At 32.0% G+C, this 16030-nt stretch overlaps 1 long non-coding RNA gene across 1 annotated transcript in view; it reads right to left on the bottom strand.

Moving 5' to 3' along the window:
• Nucleotides 1-16: 16 nt before the first annotated feature.
• Nucleotides 17-16030, bottom strand: part of LOC144252120 (uncharacterized) — a 64539-nt gene continuing 48525 nt past the window's right edge. Inside the window, exons 2-3 of the long non-coding RNA XR_013342914.1 lie at nt 1186-1254; nt 17-119 (exon numbers count right to left, since the gene is read on the bottom strand). This is a non-coding gene — a long non-coding RNA (uncharacterized LOC144252120). The remainder of the gene's footprint in view (nt 120-1185; nt 1255-16030) is intronic.

Genomic DNA, 16030 nt, shown 5'->3' on the forward strand with positions numbered 1-16030 from the left:
GGGTGTTCACATTTGAAAAGACGATTTCGTACAAAGTCATATGGGCTATGGATATAACTCAGTGGTAGGGAGATTGCCTATGCCTAGCATGCATGAGTCCCTGGGTTGAATCCAGCATGCTGCAAAAAATATGAGATGAATACTAAAATAGAGGGAACTTTAGTAGGGTACTGAACAGAAAGCAGAGAATGGTTCATTCAGTTTGAAGACAAGATGATTAATTTCCTAGGAGATTACATCTTAAAGACATCTAGAATTTGAATAGATATAGAAAAAATGCATTGTAAGCAGAGACTAGAAAATACCAAGAAGTTGTAAAGATACACCAGAGAACCCATTGATAAGCAAGAAGGTGTCACTAGATCATAATTATAAAAAAACAAATTTTGAGTGATTCTTGTGACACCATGTTCTAAGTTCTGTATTTTAATATCCTTATTGAATGCTTAAAATAATCCCTATAAGGATAAATCTGTTTTATCCTCAGTTCAGTTAGAAGCTATGAAATATGCCAAAGGTCTGCAGTTATCACATTGCAAAAATAGGATTCACACCCACACACTTTCTAATTTTAAAGCCTGTGCGTAACAACACAGTGTTATGTTATACAGAATGAGTGTAAGTGGAAAACACATTTCCTAGAACAAAGCTGGAAATGTGCCATGCCACCTAGATAAATATTATTCAATAAGTCCCAGAGGAAAGAGTGCAATCTGAATTTCTCAAATGACAATCATAACTATCACCCAAAAATGTATATTTGATTTCTCAAAATCTTCCCTGACACATAAGTTAAGTACTAAATATTTACTAATGCTACCAGCACATATTAAAATCCTTCCAAGGTGTTAACAGTTTTAGTATTTTTATACTTAGAGCAACAATCAAAGATTAGTTGTTCCCTAGGTGTAAATGTCAAATACTAACACTGCCAACAATATTTAGCAGTAATATAGGAACTCTCTGAAAACTTTTACCTATCTCCAAATCTTCAGACCCTCTGGAAAAGTAACTGGTTTTGAATATTAGTCTCTAGAGTTTTCTTAACTGAGAAGATTCCTCCCTAGAGGAGTGAAATTGGCCATGTCTACTAATTTTTATATGGCCAAAGGAAGTGAGTTTAGAAGCACCTGTGTTTCTTGGCAACAAATGTAACATTTGTGGAAGAGTTCAATCTTTAAATACCTCTGCATTTCTCTACTGGAGACTGATGTGATGCATCCTACTTTTGTATTCTTCTTTTAGTCTTTGACCCTTTAAATAGAAAAACAAAAAAAAAATGATAAAATGATGTGGTCTATTAAAATAATTGGACAAATAGAACCCCATTTTCAATCTTGAAACACACACACATACACATATTCCATATATGAATTTTTGTGTGTATGTGTATAAATGTGTGTGTGTGTGTGTGTGTGTGTGTGTGTAAAATCATGTATCAATTAATGGCAGGAATACCTTTGAGAACTGAGTCCTTAGGTGATATTGTAATAATATCATAGTGAGTATTTATGCAAACAAAGACAGCTATGTTGGCGTTAGGCAAATATACACTTGTTGGGACTACCATCATATATATATTTTGTTGACTAAAACATTGTTATGAGTTGCACTGTGTGTGTGTGTACACTAATAGACATATTAGTATTTGAAATTCTTTAAAACTGACCCTTTAAAATCTAACAAACTGGATTTTAATATATTGGATCAACTTTTCTAAAACATTTTACTTTACATATTAATTAGAAGTTAGTGTATAATTAATTTTTAAAAATTGAGGCAACTTCATATCCTACATTAAATAGCAAACCTTTTACCACATTTCATAGTATAAAATGTTAAAGTCATATTTTGTAACTGCAGGTAATAAAATTATGCTACCTATACTAAGAAAATAGGAACACATGTTAATAACAGGTGTTGTTTTGAAAGATATATTAGTAAATGTTACACCTTAAAATTAGTTTGACTTAAAAATTATTTAAATTCTTTTTAAAAAAATTACTTGAACCTAGATATCATGACACACACCTGCAATCCCAGCTATTTAGGAGGCTAAGACAGGAGGAGGGCAAATTCAAGGCCAGCATTGGCAACTTAGCTACACCCTTTCTCAAGATAACAAATAAAAAGGGTTCAGTGTAAAGCATCCTGTGTTCAATCCCCAGTACCCAAACAAACAAACAAAAATAAAATAAACTTTTAAAAAATACTTGCATTTTGAAGTTTAATTTTTAAAAATTCTCAATTATCTGATCTTCATGGAAAACATATTTAATATCTATGGATTAGAATTCTGACATTTTTCTCTTTCCAAATACAGTAAACCCTTGAATGATATAGTCTGTCTGAATTCACAGTGAAGACAATGATCACAATATTGACTATAAATAGATAAGCAAATTTAAAGAGTACAATCCTATGTCTCTCAGGGATATTTTCCTGATTCGAATTTTTGGTGATTTAATAAATTCAGCTATATCATAGTTTACATGTAGGCTGTAGGCCTTTGGTGAACTACCAGCTCTACTAAGATCTGGGTTATGAATGTAGTGAAATATTTCAGTCAAATTAGAAGATTTATTATACAAATTTGAGGTTTTTCTATTTTTGCTAGCATTTGAAAGGGCTTCCCCCCTTTTTTCACATCATAGCATTAAGTTAACAGTTAATTCTAGGATTGTGTTATACGGATTTCTATAGTATATGCTACATTCATTGTTGTCTATCTTACCAGTTACAAAGCAATGACTGGGGTGGGTGGTTGTCTCTGTATAAATTGCCTGCCTTTACAGAGTCTTGTCCCTAAAAATATATGAGTAGAAAGTGACAAAGGATAGGAGAAATCTCTGATAACAGCCTCTGACAGTCTGTTGTCTTAAGATAGCTATGCTTTGTCTTGAGATTTACCATCCAATTCTATTACTAAGGATAGAGGATAAAGGAAATCTGTTTTGAAGGGAGAGTAAACTCTGATTGGACAATCTGGAGTCAATTTTGTCATATTATCAATTTATAAAATGAATTCTTGATTAATTATACATAAACAGAGTTGTTTTAGTATTACATGTCATGTGGAACAAAAAACACATGTCACAACTCTAGAAATGTGAATTTGTGAGTTATAAAAATATTCTCTTATCTAAAAGATGCCATATTTTATAGAGAACAATGAATCTTACATTTTAGAAGCAAGTATGATGTTAGGAATGAACTATAATTACTACTTATGGCATTTAGTATTAAGAGTAAAAACCTGTAATTAGAAAATAATTAGCAAAAAATACTGAATTATACCTTTGCAAGGCCTTTAGAAATTGAGCCACTAATTTCATACATAACTGATTGAGTCAGTATATTCTTCTTCATCAGAAAATGATCAATTTATGAAGTTGTTATGTTGTATGTAAGCCATACTGTATATTTCACCAAACAAATTCTTTCACTGATACACTCACTTAAAACAATATAATATTTACTTTTAAAAATCTTTTGAATTATTTTGAAAGTCTATCTTAGCTCATTAATACATAAAATAATAAAGGTTTCTTTTCCTGAAACATTTGAATTATAATAAAAGTCTCATATAACTGATAGAAATTACTCATCTCCCCTTTCTACACCATTAGCATTTGTCACTACAAAAAACTTGTTTTTTTTTATGCTGGAATTTTAAAAATGAAGGTTTTTGACCTAGTAAAGCATTCATTTCTTTCTTTACCTTATATCCTCTTTGACAATATATACAATTCAAAGCCTTTGCTTCTAGTAAAAAGAATTTATTAAATTATTATGTAAATGTTTCATTTTAGAGTGACCAACTTTTCCTGGCTTGTCTCAAAAATTTTCAGTTTTCAAATTAAAGGTTCCATGACCCAGAAACCTGTTAGTCTCAGGCAAACGAGGACAATTGGACACCCTAAAATTTGAATTAATTCCTTGAAATTACATACAAGAGAATGGATATACATACAAATATAAATGCATTTTCCTAAAATGAAGGTATATAGCTTTCATCAATGCCAGAACATGTAAGATCTCCCCAAATCTCAAGAAAACCTGAACCAAAGAAGGTAAACACCATTTGGAAAACTAATGTTAAAATGAAAAAAAAAGAAAATACATAAATAAATAATAGAATATTTTGAGAAATAATATTTCTGTTAGTTACCAAGGGAAGTACTTTACTTTTTATAATTACAATATTGATTGTTATCCTGTTTCATTATACACTATATAAGTAAGGGTTGGCATCTTCCTAAGGTTTAGAAAAACTGAGATTTGAATGATTTCTCCAAAATTATTAGCAGTTCAACTGAATTAAGCTGCACAATGTTTTTACTCACTATTTTTATATCTAAAAGCTAATGCCTAATTTTAAATAGAATTGTAAGTGATAAAGATAATGTGTGTTAAGCATCTAATTTAGTGTGTTGTGATATAGAATAGACACTATGTAAATTCTATTATTAATAAGAAGCATGTGTTTACTATATACTTTCCTGTTTTACAATTAAGCATGTTCCTTTAAGGATATCTAATCATATTATTATCTGGAAAATAATGTGACATTAAACCATCTTCCACCAAAAATAACAATTACTATACTAAAGTTAAGCCTTATTTTTTTATTTAGGATGTATTGTTATAGTCTCTGACTTATATGTATCTATGTATCCTTTCACTATGTATATGTGTGTGCATGTACACACTCATGTGTGTGTATTCTTTCACCCAGTGCTTGTATGTATATATATTTATATATCATTTAAAACTGATGGAAAATATTAAAAGAAGTTTCTGAATTGAAAATCTTTTGCTCTAACATTTTTTGGCCAAATGCAAAGTAGAAGACCAATCAGTATATAAATAATTACAAGGTAGTTTAAGTCAATAAATAATGAGGTCCAAATAATAAGTAAACCCAGGACTGAAAATGTCATAGTTTCATAGTTTGGTAGGAATTATACTTCCAAATCAAAAATAACTATGGTAATATGTATGTAACATAACAGTTGGCAAGTAAACTCAATCAAATCCTTATTACCTGAGTTGGGAGAGAATATCATTTCTCCTCATTCCAATCCAGACGTATAAAATATTTCCAGAGGTGCTTCATAGCAAAACTTTGCCTGTTGAAACCTTATGACCTTTTAACTTGTCAAATAAGTAGATCCCGCCATTATCCAAATCAATGGTGCATTTCCAAGTGATTCAGAAGTCATTTAGAGGAGATTCTGACATCCTGATATGTCCAATAAACAATCTGTCAAATGTATTTAAATGGACATCTTTAACTGGGTATCAGAGAAACCAGTTAGATGGAATCCCTATGCAGTTATCTATGCCCAGATGTTTTAAACAACATAAGCCTTTGGATTTTTCTGTTCAATGTTCCATCCAATTGATTTTGCTGCACTAAACAATCACTATGAACAAATTTTTAAATAATCTAGCTGGCTCCATTTTTGTGTGCTAAATTGCATTGTATATGATCTATGATTTTAACATTGCCTTTGCTTCAATCTATTAGCTATTTTTGAAAGATGTATAACTTAATTGAAAGACAAGTACAACCTTTTCATTTATAATATTTATGAAAAATGTAGAAGATGATTTGCCAGTATGAATAGTTAATTGAGTTAGACTATACAAGTGTAAGATGCAAAAAGAGTGTGTCTATGGGAACTCTTTATGTCATAGAAAATTAAAAGGCCATTATTTAATGTGACTACTTTTTAAATTCACTTAATGGAGTAAGTAAAACTGGATATATAATTAGAGTCTTAAGAGCAACTAAGAACAGAGCAGGGAGGAAGAGCAGGAAGAAAAGATTAACATTAAACAGAGACATGAGGTGGGAGGGAAAGGGAGAGAAAAGGGAAATTGCATGGAAATGGAGGGAGACCCTCATTGTTATACAAAATTACATATAAGAGGTTGTGAGGGGAATGGGATAACAAACATGGAGGGAAATGAATTACAGTAAATGGGGTAGAGAGAGAAGATGGGAGGGGAGGGGAGGGGGATAGTAGAGGATAGGAAAGGTAGCAGAATACAACAGTCACTAATATGGCAGTATGTAAAAATGTGGATGTGTAACCGAGGTGATTCTGCAATCTGTATTTGGGGTAAAAATGGGTGTTCATAACCCACTTGATTCTAATGTATGAAATATGATATGCCAAGAGCTTTGTAATGTTGTAAACAACCAATAAAAAAAATAAAGATAATAGCAAAAAAAAAGCCCAAATCTCAGTGGAAAAAAAAAAGATTAAAGCAAAATAATTGAAGTAAGATAATATGAAGAATCTCACATAATAATGATTGAGCTTCAAATGAATATATTATTCCTTAAACTCAACAAAAGTCTACTCTATGCTATTATGTAATAATAATAGTATGAGGGGTGGTAAGTATAGTACTTTATAAATATGAAATACTTTAAAATGTATACATCATCATATTTGAATCTCCAATTAGCCCTAATTATTTGTATGTTCATTTTTTTAGAAAAGGGAACTGACACACAAAAAGTAACTTGTTCAAAATCACATAATTAGAAAATGATAAAATCTCCCTCAAACTTATCTTCACTTCCAGGATTCTTTACCATGTGCTCATTCTTTATGTAATAGAAAATAATGAGTTTGTGGTAAGGGTAGAATAGCCATGCAGATCTTTCCAATATGCCTTAGAAGAATGTTCTACTTCCAAAAGTCTTAGCTTGTTTGTTTGTTTTTTTCTCTTTTTTTTTCCTCATTCATTGGTCTGTTCCTTCAAAGTAAGGGGGTCGCTGCTTCTTAATGGCTTCTACTATTGTCATTTCATTTCCATGCCTACGTTTATCACCTTGGAATTATGTTGTTACTCCCCAGATTGAAGAAAGATGCTTAAATAGTTATCTATTAATGACGTAAAGGAAAAAATAGAGATCTATAGACAGATGTAGATGTGGATATATGTAGATATTTAAAAAACAGAATTCAGGAAATGGAACTTTAAATTATTCAAAAATGTTTTCATTTTTCTTTTGTCTTTTATGTACTTTACATAATTTGAAATTAATATATTCAATTAATAAGGAAGTTTTATAGTGATCCAGTAATATTCTTATAATATTATTCTTTGCTAAGCATCAATGCAGTAATTGTGTTCATAGCTTTTGTTTACATAAAACTCCTCTGTAGATGTAGCAGGAAGTGGCAATTATAGTATTGGGGATGCCAACTGGGAATCTCCCTTGGAAATATTTTGTTTTATTGCCTTCCAACTATATACAAATTGAGGTTCAAGGGTGTATATGTGTGCATAGGTGTAGATACATACATCATACATACCTATGATGACATATTAAAATATACTGAAATGTGTCTGTTTACTCTGTAAGTAAATTGTCATTTATTTCAATGCTTAGATGGGATTTTAACATGACAAAATGCCTTCATTATTCTCTCTAGGCAATCTGTTAACAGTGCTTTTCCAACAACCTATTCCTTCCCCCACCTTTTTGATATTACACCAAGATGTTTTCTCCATTCTGTTGATGTAATTATCCTTGCATAATTTTGAGCAAGATTTCCTGGCAATGTAGACCCACAAAATTTTCACTATGGCTTGAGCTCAAATGATGCTTCTACTCAATTTGTTTACCTTTCAGCTTGAGTGGAGTTTTTGTGTCATAAGAAAAATAGGAAGAGATAATATTATATTTTTATGGATGAATTTATTTTATGTAAATGTTGGCTACAAGTGATCCAGGAATTTTAGTGGATTGTTTTTAATCCTCAACTCTAATACTTAACCCAGAGCACAACTTTTCTCTCAAATGATAGTAAAATATCTAATTCTATTAAACCCTAATTATCCTGTGGACTACCTTGGAATAAATTGCCTAGGAGTTTTCTCACTAAGAAATGGACTTTGTTTATTGCTTATTTCCCAAAATCAAGGAAAGATGTTGTTCTTCAATTTAGATCAATGTTGACAAGGTCCTCATCATAGCAGCAAGTGTTAAGCTGTAATTGATCATTATAGAATTATGTTTTGCTTGAAGGAATTCAGAAAATAAGAAAAGTATGCTCTTGTTATGTACATTGATTCTCGCCGATAAATAAAAAATATGACACTAGGGATAATATGAAAATTAACAGTTTGTCATTTTATTGAAAAAACAATATATTTAAGACACTACAGTCAATATGAACTTCCCTGGGAAACCACTTTTCTCGGGCTGAACTGCAAAGTATCCTTCTTACCATTGTGGTTTTTTAATGTAGAAATTGAGATTAGACAATATGGGGAACAAATGAAGGCAGATGACCTCCATGAAGGAGATGAGAAAGCAGAAGCTATAGAAATATATTGGTTATTAGTACTGAGTAGCTACTGAATTGCAAATGCCTTCCTCTCAGAAGCAATGTATAAAACAATTAGCACCAACATTTTCATTAGTTTACATAAAATAACTTTTTAAACACCTATAAACACAGATTGCCTAGATAGCCTAAACTCTAAGATTATTATTGGGTAAAATAAACTCTTACTGGTTTAAAGTAATAGGTATAAAACTTTGCTTGTATGATGCACATTCATATAATTAGAAAGGAAATGGAAGAATAATAAGGCAAGGTTCAATAACACACTTGTAAATCCATCCACTAGGGAAAAGGCTTCCGGAAGAAGATGGTACTTAGCACATCCTTGCCAATTGTTTCAAAAAGCTTTAACCATGCAGAAAATAATCTTCTTGCTTTCCACAGCTAATTGGACTATATTTGACTTATTTTCTGTGTTCCTTCATATATACTTTCTTGCTTGCATCATATGGTGATTTCTTTTTATTTTTTTAATCACATGGTATTTCTAACCTATACATTTGAGGTCCTACCAACATTGTTGAAATGTCATGAAATGTCCTCTGATAGATCATGTAATTGCAAACATATCTGGAAAATGTTGCTCTGCTACAGAATTCTGAGTGAAGTATATTTTTAATTAACCCATGGTTCCACCCACCCCAAAAAAAATTTATAAGAAAAATGAAATGGGGTTTTGCTAGGTACACAGTTATTACTACATACAAAAGTGTACATGCAGATGTAGAGGTATTCTTATTCCTGGATGTTCATTAAATTACTGGGAGAACCTATAATAAATACTATAGCCATGGCTATGCTCTTTTTAAATTTTATTGGTTCTTTTTAGTTATGTATGATAGCAGAATCCATTTTGATATACAAGTATGGAATATATCTTATTCAAATTAGTACCCCATTCTTGTGGATGTACATGATGGTGAGATTCACTGTATTGTTTTCATATATGTACATTGGAAAATTATGTCAAATGGATTCCACTGTCTTTCCTTTGCCTATCTCCCCTCCTTTCCCTCTATTCCCCATTTTCTAATCTACTGCACTTCTACTTGTCCCCTCATCCCCTCTCTATTGTGAATTAGCTTTCACATCAGAGAAAAAATTATGACATTTACCAGAAAATGGATGGATCTGGAGACTATCATGCTAAGTGAAGTCAGTCAGTCCCAAAAATCTAAAAGGCATACTCTCTTATTTCAATTAATCACTACCATGTCCTTGCCATTTACTCAGCAGATCTTCCCAAATGCTTGAATACAAAATATTTCCCTCAAATGCTTATTAGAATGCACATTCCAGGATCCTGTCCTAAAGGACACTCTTTTGGTAAGATTTCATAAGTCATGTAGTCCTAAGGTCTTTAAGAAACAACCCTAAGAGGTTGTCGTTATTCACATTCTGCACTTTGAATTCCTTCTTGCAATTGAAATGGTATGTTATCTGTTCTAATATTGTTCCTCTAACAGTATCTGAAGAAAATTTTGGCACTAGCTATGCTCATTTGTACTGATGTTGTTTTTTCCCAGTGTTTTATGATAACTAGAAAATACAAAAGTTGATGATTGAATCATAACAACACAATGCACCATTAACAATTCAGCTGACTAAAGAATTATCAACATATGCCTTTTATTACCAAAGTTAGCTCCAAATCACTTCCACAGAAAATAAAAATAAATAAGTAAAAAAGTGTTTCCATAGACCTAGTCTAAAGAAATCATTTCTTTAGTAATTGTAATTGAAACTTTTTTTTTTTTTGCTCTGAGTTGTTGTCACCAATCAATTCTTATTTCTATCCAGGATTTTATAATCATTCACAAAATCCAGTCTTGTGACTACAGTTTTGAGTTCACACATTCACTACAGAATTTTCAATAAATCTGTTTCCACATGTCTTGTTATTAATATTCCTTTTGTTGTTGTTATTGGGGATCTAATCTAACAACACTTAACCATTGAGCCACATCCTCAGCATGTTTTTATTTTATTTTATTTTTAATTTTGAGACAGAGTCTATATAAGATGCTTAGGGCCTCACTAAGTTGCTGAGGATCTTGGTGATCCTCCTGCCTCAGCCTTATGAGATGCTGGGATTACAGGCATGCACCACCATACAAGCTTGGCTATTAATATTCTTAATTTGCTACTGTACAGGACCATACATTTGTAGGATCAAACAGCTACAGATATCATACATACTTCAAAATTCTCACTGCAGTCACTTACTGACCAGAAAGTTCTTCTTTCACTGTGTTTCCTGTCTCCATTCCATACATGCTTTCTCTCTACTGGAGTGGTTAAAGGATATCACAGTTTCGTAGGGGTTTTTGATGGCCTGTATATAATTGTGTAAGAAAGTTCTGAAAATTATAACTCCACTTCTATAAAAATCATTTATTCTGTGATTTTTTTAATGTGATGTAATATCAATCGTTCTTCTACTTAGTATTTGTTGTTTTAAATTTTGTTCTTTCTGGTACTCATGTCTATCTTGCTTCTATTAACACAAGCCCAAGCGTAACTCCAACACAATCATTGATTTTTAACTCCATTAAGACCTGGGAAAATTTAAACATAACCCCAAAATATAAATTCAGGGCAACAATGCACATTTTTATGCATGCTTTGCATACAAAACACACCATATATACAACCTGGGAGAATTCTAGACATTTGATTTGTTTTGTTTTGTTTTTTTTTCCTTGCTGGGGACCAAACCCATGGCATTGTACATGCTAGGCAAGCACTCAATCATTGATCTGAATCCCCAACACCAAAATTTTAAATAGCATCATCCCTTCTCTATAGCACTTTTAACTTGGTTCTTATTTCCTGAGAAGCATATGAAGATTTAGAAGCTGAATCCTACCCTACATTGTTGGCACCTTTGGTTTCCTATGCCATTTTACTCCAGCTTCCTAAAATTAGCCGTTACTTTCCTTTCATACACATTATTCCACCATTACCTAATACTGCGTTACCTGACACTGCCTCAACCCAATCCTCTGAAACTGTTTTTTAAAGAAAATGGTCTTTTTTTTTTTTTTTTTGGATCGGGGATTGAAGTCAGGGGCTCTTGACCACTGAGCTACATCCCCAGCCCTATTTTGTATTTTATTTAGAGACAGGGTCTCACTGAGTTTCTTAGTGCCTTGCCTTGCCTTGCTATAGCTGAGGCTGGCTTTGAATTCACAATTCTCATGTCTCAGCCTGCTAAGCCGCTAGGATTACAGGTGTGTACTACCACACCCAGCAAAGAAAATGAACTTTTAAAAATAAATTTTATTTTCTTTGATTTATGAAATAATGATAAACTTCTCTTAGATGGAAGATAAAAGTTCTTCTTGCTCACCTAGATAGCATTGCCTGTTAGTACTTAGTTGTGATATCGGAGGCAAACCATCCAGTTGTATTGTCTAACATAGAGATATAGTTCTAAGGAATTTCAGATCAGATCAGAGGGGATAGAATCACCACTGTACACTAATATGCAGGCAATGCAATATAAGATTTGCCAGATTGCAAGGTGAAGATAGCTACCGGTTTCACTTAAAGTAAGTAGTCCTGACCCTTTATATAACCCAAGAAAACATAACTGAAATGCTTGGCAAGAAGCAAAGTCATAAACAATGGACTTTCAGCATTTGTTGTAAGCCTGCTGGCACAGGAATCTCAAGTATATAATGGGTGTTCTTCATGCAATGAAAGGCCAATTGTGAGAGCAGTCCAATCTCTGGTGCCAGTGGGCAGCACATACATTTCATATTTCTATGCTAACGTCCTAAATGATGCAAAACACCCTTCCTTTCTGCTCAAAAACTTCATGTGTTAATAAATACATATAAATTCATGTAAGTTCCACTTAGTACAAATTGATAATTTTCCCTATCTTATGAAAATATACTTGAAAGTGAAAAACTATACCAATAAAATATTTTTTTCTTATTTTTTTTAAATCGGCTCTTTTCATTCTATATGAAGCATTTGAAAATTCTGGGTGCTCTAAGATCAAATAGTAATGATCATATTTGAACATAAGTTATTACTTGTAACTACATTTGGAATTCTTATAAGATTATATGCTATTAACACTGGCTGTAATAATTATATAAGTTGTGTAAACACAAAATTATAATGTTATAAAAATTATACATGGAGAATGTTGAGTGTAAATTAATTCCAATTTACCTTATCACCTCTTTTGTAAAACATCTATGACCACCAAACATAATCCAGCAAGAGCAATATCTGTTGCTTCCTCTGCTACAAGTTAGCAATTTCCCTATTGTAATACAATTATTTGTATACAACTGTATACCATCCAATAAGCTCTGAACTCTTGGGAAGTAGAAACCTTTGCTTATTAGACTTTCAATTCCTAATGCATGACATGGTTGGCTATCAATATATTTTAAATAAATGACTAAACAATGAACATTGTTTAGTTCAGTTCTGTTTACAACTACATACATTTTAATTTACTCAGCCATAAAGAAGAATGAAATTTTGACATTTACCAGTAAATGGATGGAACTGGAGACCGTCATTCTAACTGAAATAAGCCAGTCCCCAAAAGCCAAATGTTCTCTGTGATACATGAATGCTAACCTATTACAAGGGAGGGTGGTGTGGAAGATTAGAAGTTCATTGGATTAGACAAAGGGGAATGAAGGAAAGAGAGGGGTGTTGAGAATAGAGACAGTAGAATGAATCAGACATAACTTTCCTATGTTCATATATGAATATACAACTATTGCAACTCCACATCATGTACAACCACAAGAATGGGATCCTAATTGGAATGGGTTGCAATCCATGTATGTATAATATGTCAACATACACCCTACTGTCATGTATATTTAAAAATAACAAATAAAAATAAATAATAAACAACTATTTACATTTTATCCAATGTATTGAGTGGTGATAGAATATGACTGAGCCAGTGATAATCTGTAGTTTCGCAAGTGTTCATTGGAAGAATCTGATTATATATCATCTATATGTAAAGAGTTTTCATAAATAAAACAAAAGAGAGAGAAGGAGAAGGAAGAAAATGGCAAAAAAAGGGTTTCCTGAGTAACAGTGTATTTTTTAGAAAGTTGCAGTGATAGAAGATGTTTCCTTTTATCATTATAGAGGGTGGCATTGTTCCTGTGAGTTAAGTGGCCTTAGTTGGCAACCTATTAGCAAATATTACATTCTGTACATAAAAACATAAAAAGTCATTATACAGAAAATACAATGTGAATAATAAGAGGGCTGAAATTATACCGAGAAATCACCATTGTGTTTTGCCAAAATTGGCAGTTTTTTTCCCCCTCAGTTAACTCTCTAACTAAATGTGTCCCATCAAGACAGGTTTGAATCATATAAAAATAAATATATAGTATTAAATATGTACATATGTACTTAGGGCAATTACTTCTGCTTCTGCATATTCTTGATACCCTGAAGAAAGTAATTGATAACCTACAATTATGCTTCTCATGTTGGTGATATTCTGTAATCAAAATGCATACAGAAAAAATATAAAATGTTGAATCTGCTTTTCCATATGGTTTAGGAAGGCAGAGGGAAAAAAAAAACAAGACATGAAGCAGAAACATCATATTAGTACATGAAGTTCAAAGTGTGTGTGTGTGTGTGTGTGTGTGTGTGTGTGTGTGTGTGTAGGTGTGAAGTTGTGCATCACCAAGTACAATAATTTTCAACCATATGCCCAAGCCCTGGTATACAGAACAATTCAATTGTCTGGAGTGGGACACAGGCATGAAAAATATTGCAAAGATCTTCAGGTGGTCAGGTGATTCTGTTGTATGATAGGGATACTGAGTGGGCACTGGGAAGTGCAAGACACTATTGTAACTATGAGTAGTTAGGGGAATATTTGTAATGCCTTTGATTATGTTTCTGTAGAATTCAGTTCTGCATAGCAATATGGAACAAAACCAAGGATTTGCATAAGTGGTCCTCTTCTAAGGCCCACTCTGACTTTGTTAGGTTTTTCATAACTTGATCATCATCTGTCATTTAAGAAGTATCAAAAATTAATTTCTCTGGGGCTTGGGTTGTGGCTAAGTTGTAGAGTGCCCAGCATGTGTTGAGGCACTGGGTTTGATCCTCAGCACCATGTATAAATAAACAAAAATAAAGGTCCATCAACAACTAAAAAATATTTTTTTAAAGAATGAATTTCTTAAAAATTAATTTCTTGAATTGTGGCTCAGTGGTAGAGTGCTCACCTAGCACAGGCAGGACCAGGGTTCAATCCTCAGCACCACATAAAAATAAATGCATTGTGTTGTGTCCATCTACACCAAAAAATAAATTTAAAAAAATTAATTTCTCGGACTGGGGTTGTGGCTCAGTTGTAGAATGCTCATCTAGTATGTGCAAGGCGTTGGATTTGATCCTTAGCACCATATTAAAATAAAGGTATTGTGTCCAACTACAACTGAAAAATAAATATTAAAAACAAAATATTAATTTCTCTTAATTTCTGCCTTCAGTAGCTAAGTAGTTAGTAAAGTTTTATGATTAAAGTTTTGTTTCATGTATGTCTTTTTGAAAACCATCCTCAAATATATGCATATTTTATTGCCATGATTATATTTTCTACTTTTTCTTATAATTTTTCAGTGCCAATTATTATAAGGGTTTTGGCAGAATCTCTGGTAGTCAAAGAGGCTTTGTTTATTTCTATATTGTTAGATTTATTTTGATTCCATTCTTATTCCAAAAATAAAGTGCCAATAATTTTTAAAGACTCAAATACCTAAAGGCCAACAGTAATTAAATTTTCCCTAATATATATGCATATATATTTAATAATAAGTTAAACGGTTTCAATATATTTATAGTATTAAGTAGGAATTTAGATATAAGGTTAGCAGAACTCAATGTGCAGTGTCCCCTTGTTCTTATATGTAAACTTTTTGTTTAAGTAGGATTTGCAAAACTAGAGTCTGCATGGCACAGATGGTGAAATGATGCTACTCTTTCCAATCTGCTTGTTAGTGGAGACATGTCATATGTTTATTGATGATTGCAAGTATATTGGCACATTAAAGCTTCATATTTATTATTATAAAACTTAATACAAATTGTGAAAAGTAGTTGCTACTTTTATGAAAACTGTAGCATAGGATCCTTGGGATTCAGTATGAACCAAAAATTGTCCATTTATGCAATTACTATATACATATGCATAGATGAGAATTAAATGCACAAAGGAATCTCAAATAAATATATATATTTAAGAATAGAGGTGGATCAAGAACTCAAAAATTATTCAGTATCAATTCAGTTCCTTCTGTTGTGCCTTTTAAATCCAATTGCCAATGATTATTCATCATGAAAAACAGACTCCTAAATCCAGAGTTTCTGCATTTTAATTTGTCCTTATTAAAGGAAGAATTTTTCCATTTCTAGAATATGGTCAACACTTGCTAAGATGAAAAGTCTTCAGTTATTACCAAAAATTTATTTTATTTTACTATTAACATATATGGCCAGTAAGCAAATCTTTAGTAATGTGTAGTTTCCTCTTACAATGTTGAGATATCCACAGTTTCCATCTAAAGCTGGATCTTCATATGGAGAAGAGACATGCTCAAGCTCAGTGAATAATTCTTCTTACGTATCAATAT

This window comes from Urocitellus parryii, unplaced genomic scaffold (assembly GCF_045843805.1).
Source record: "Urocitellus parryii isolate mUroPar1 unplaced genomic scaffold, mUroPar1.hap1 Scaffold_37, whole genome shotgun sequence".
Taxonomy (NCBI): domain Eukaryota; kingdom Metazoa; phylum Chordata; class Mammalia; order Rodentia; family Sciuridae; genus Urocitellus; species Urocitellus parryii.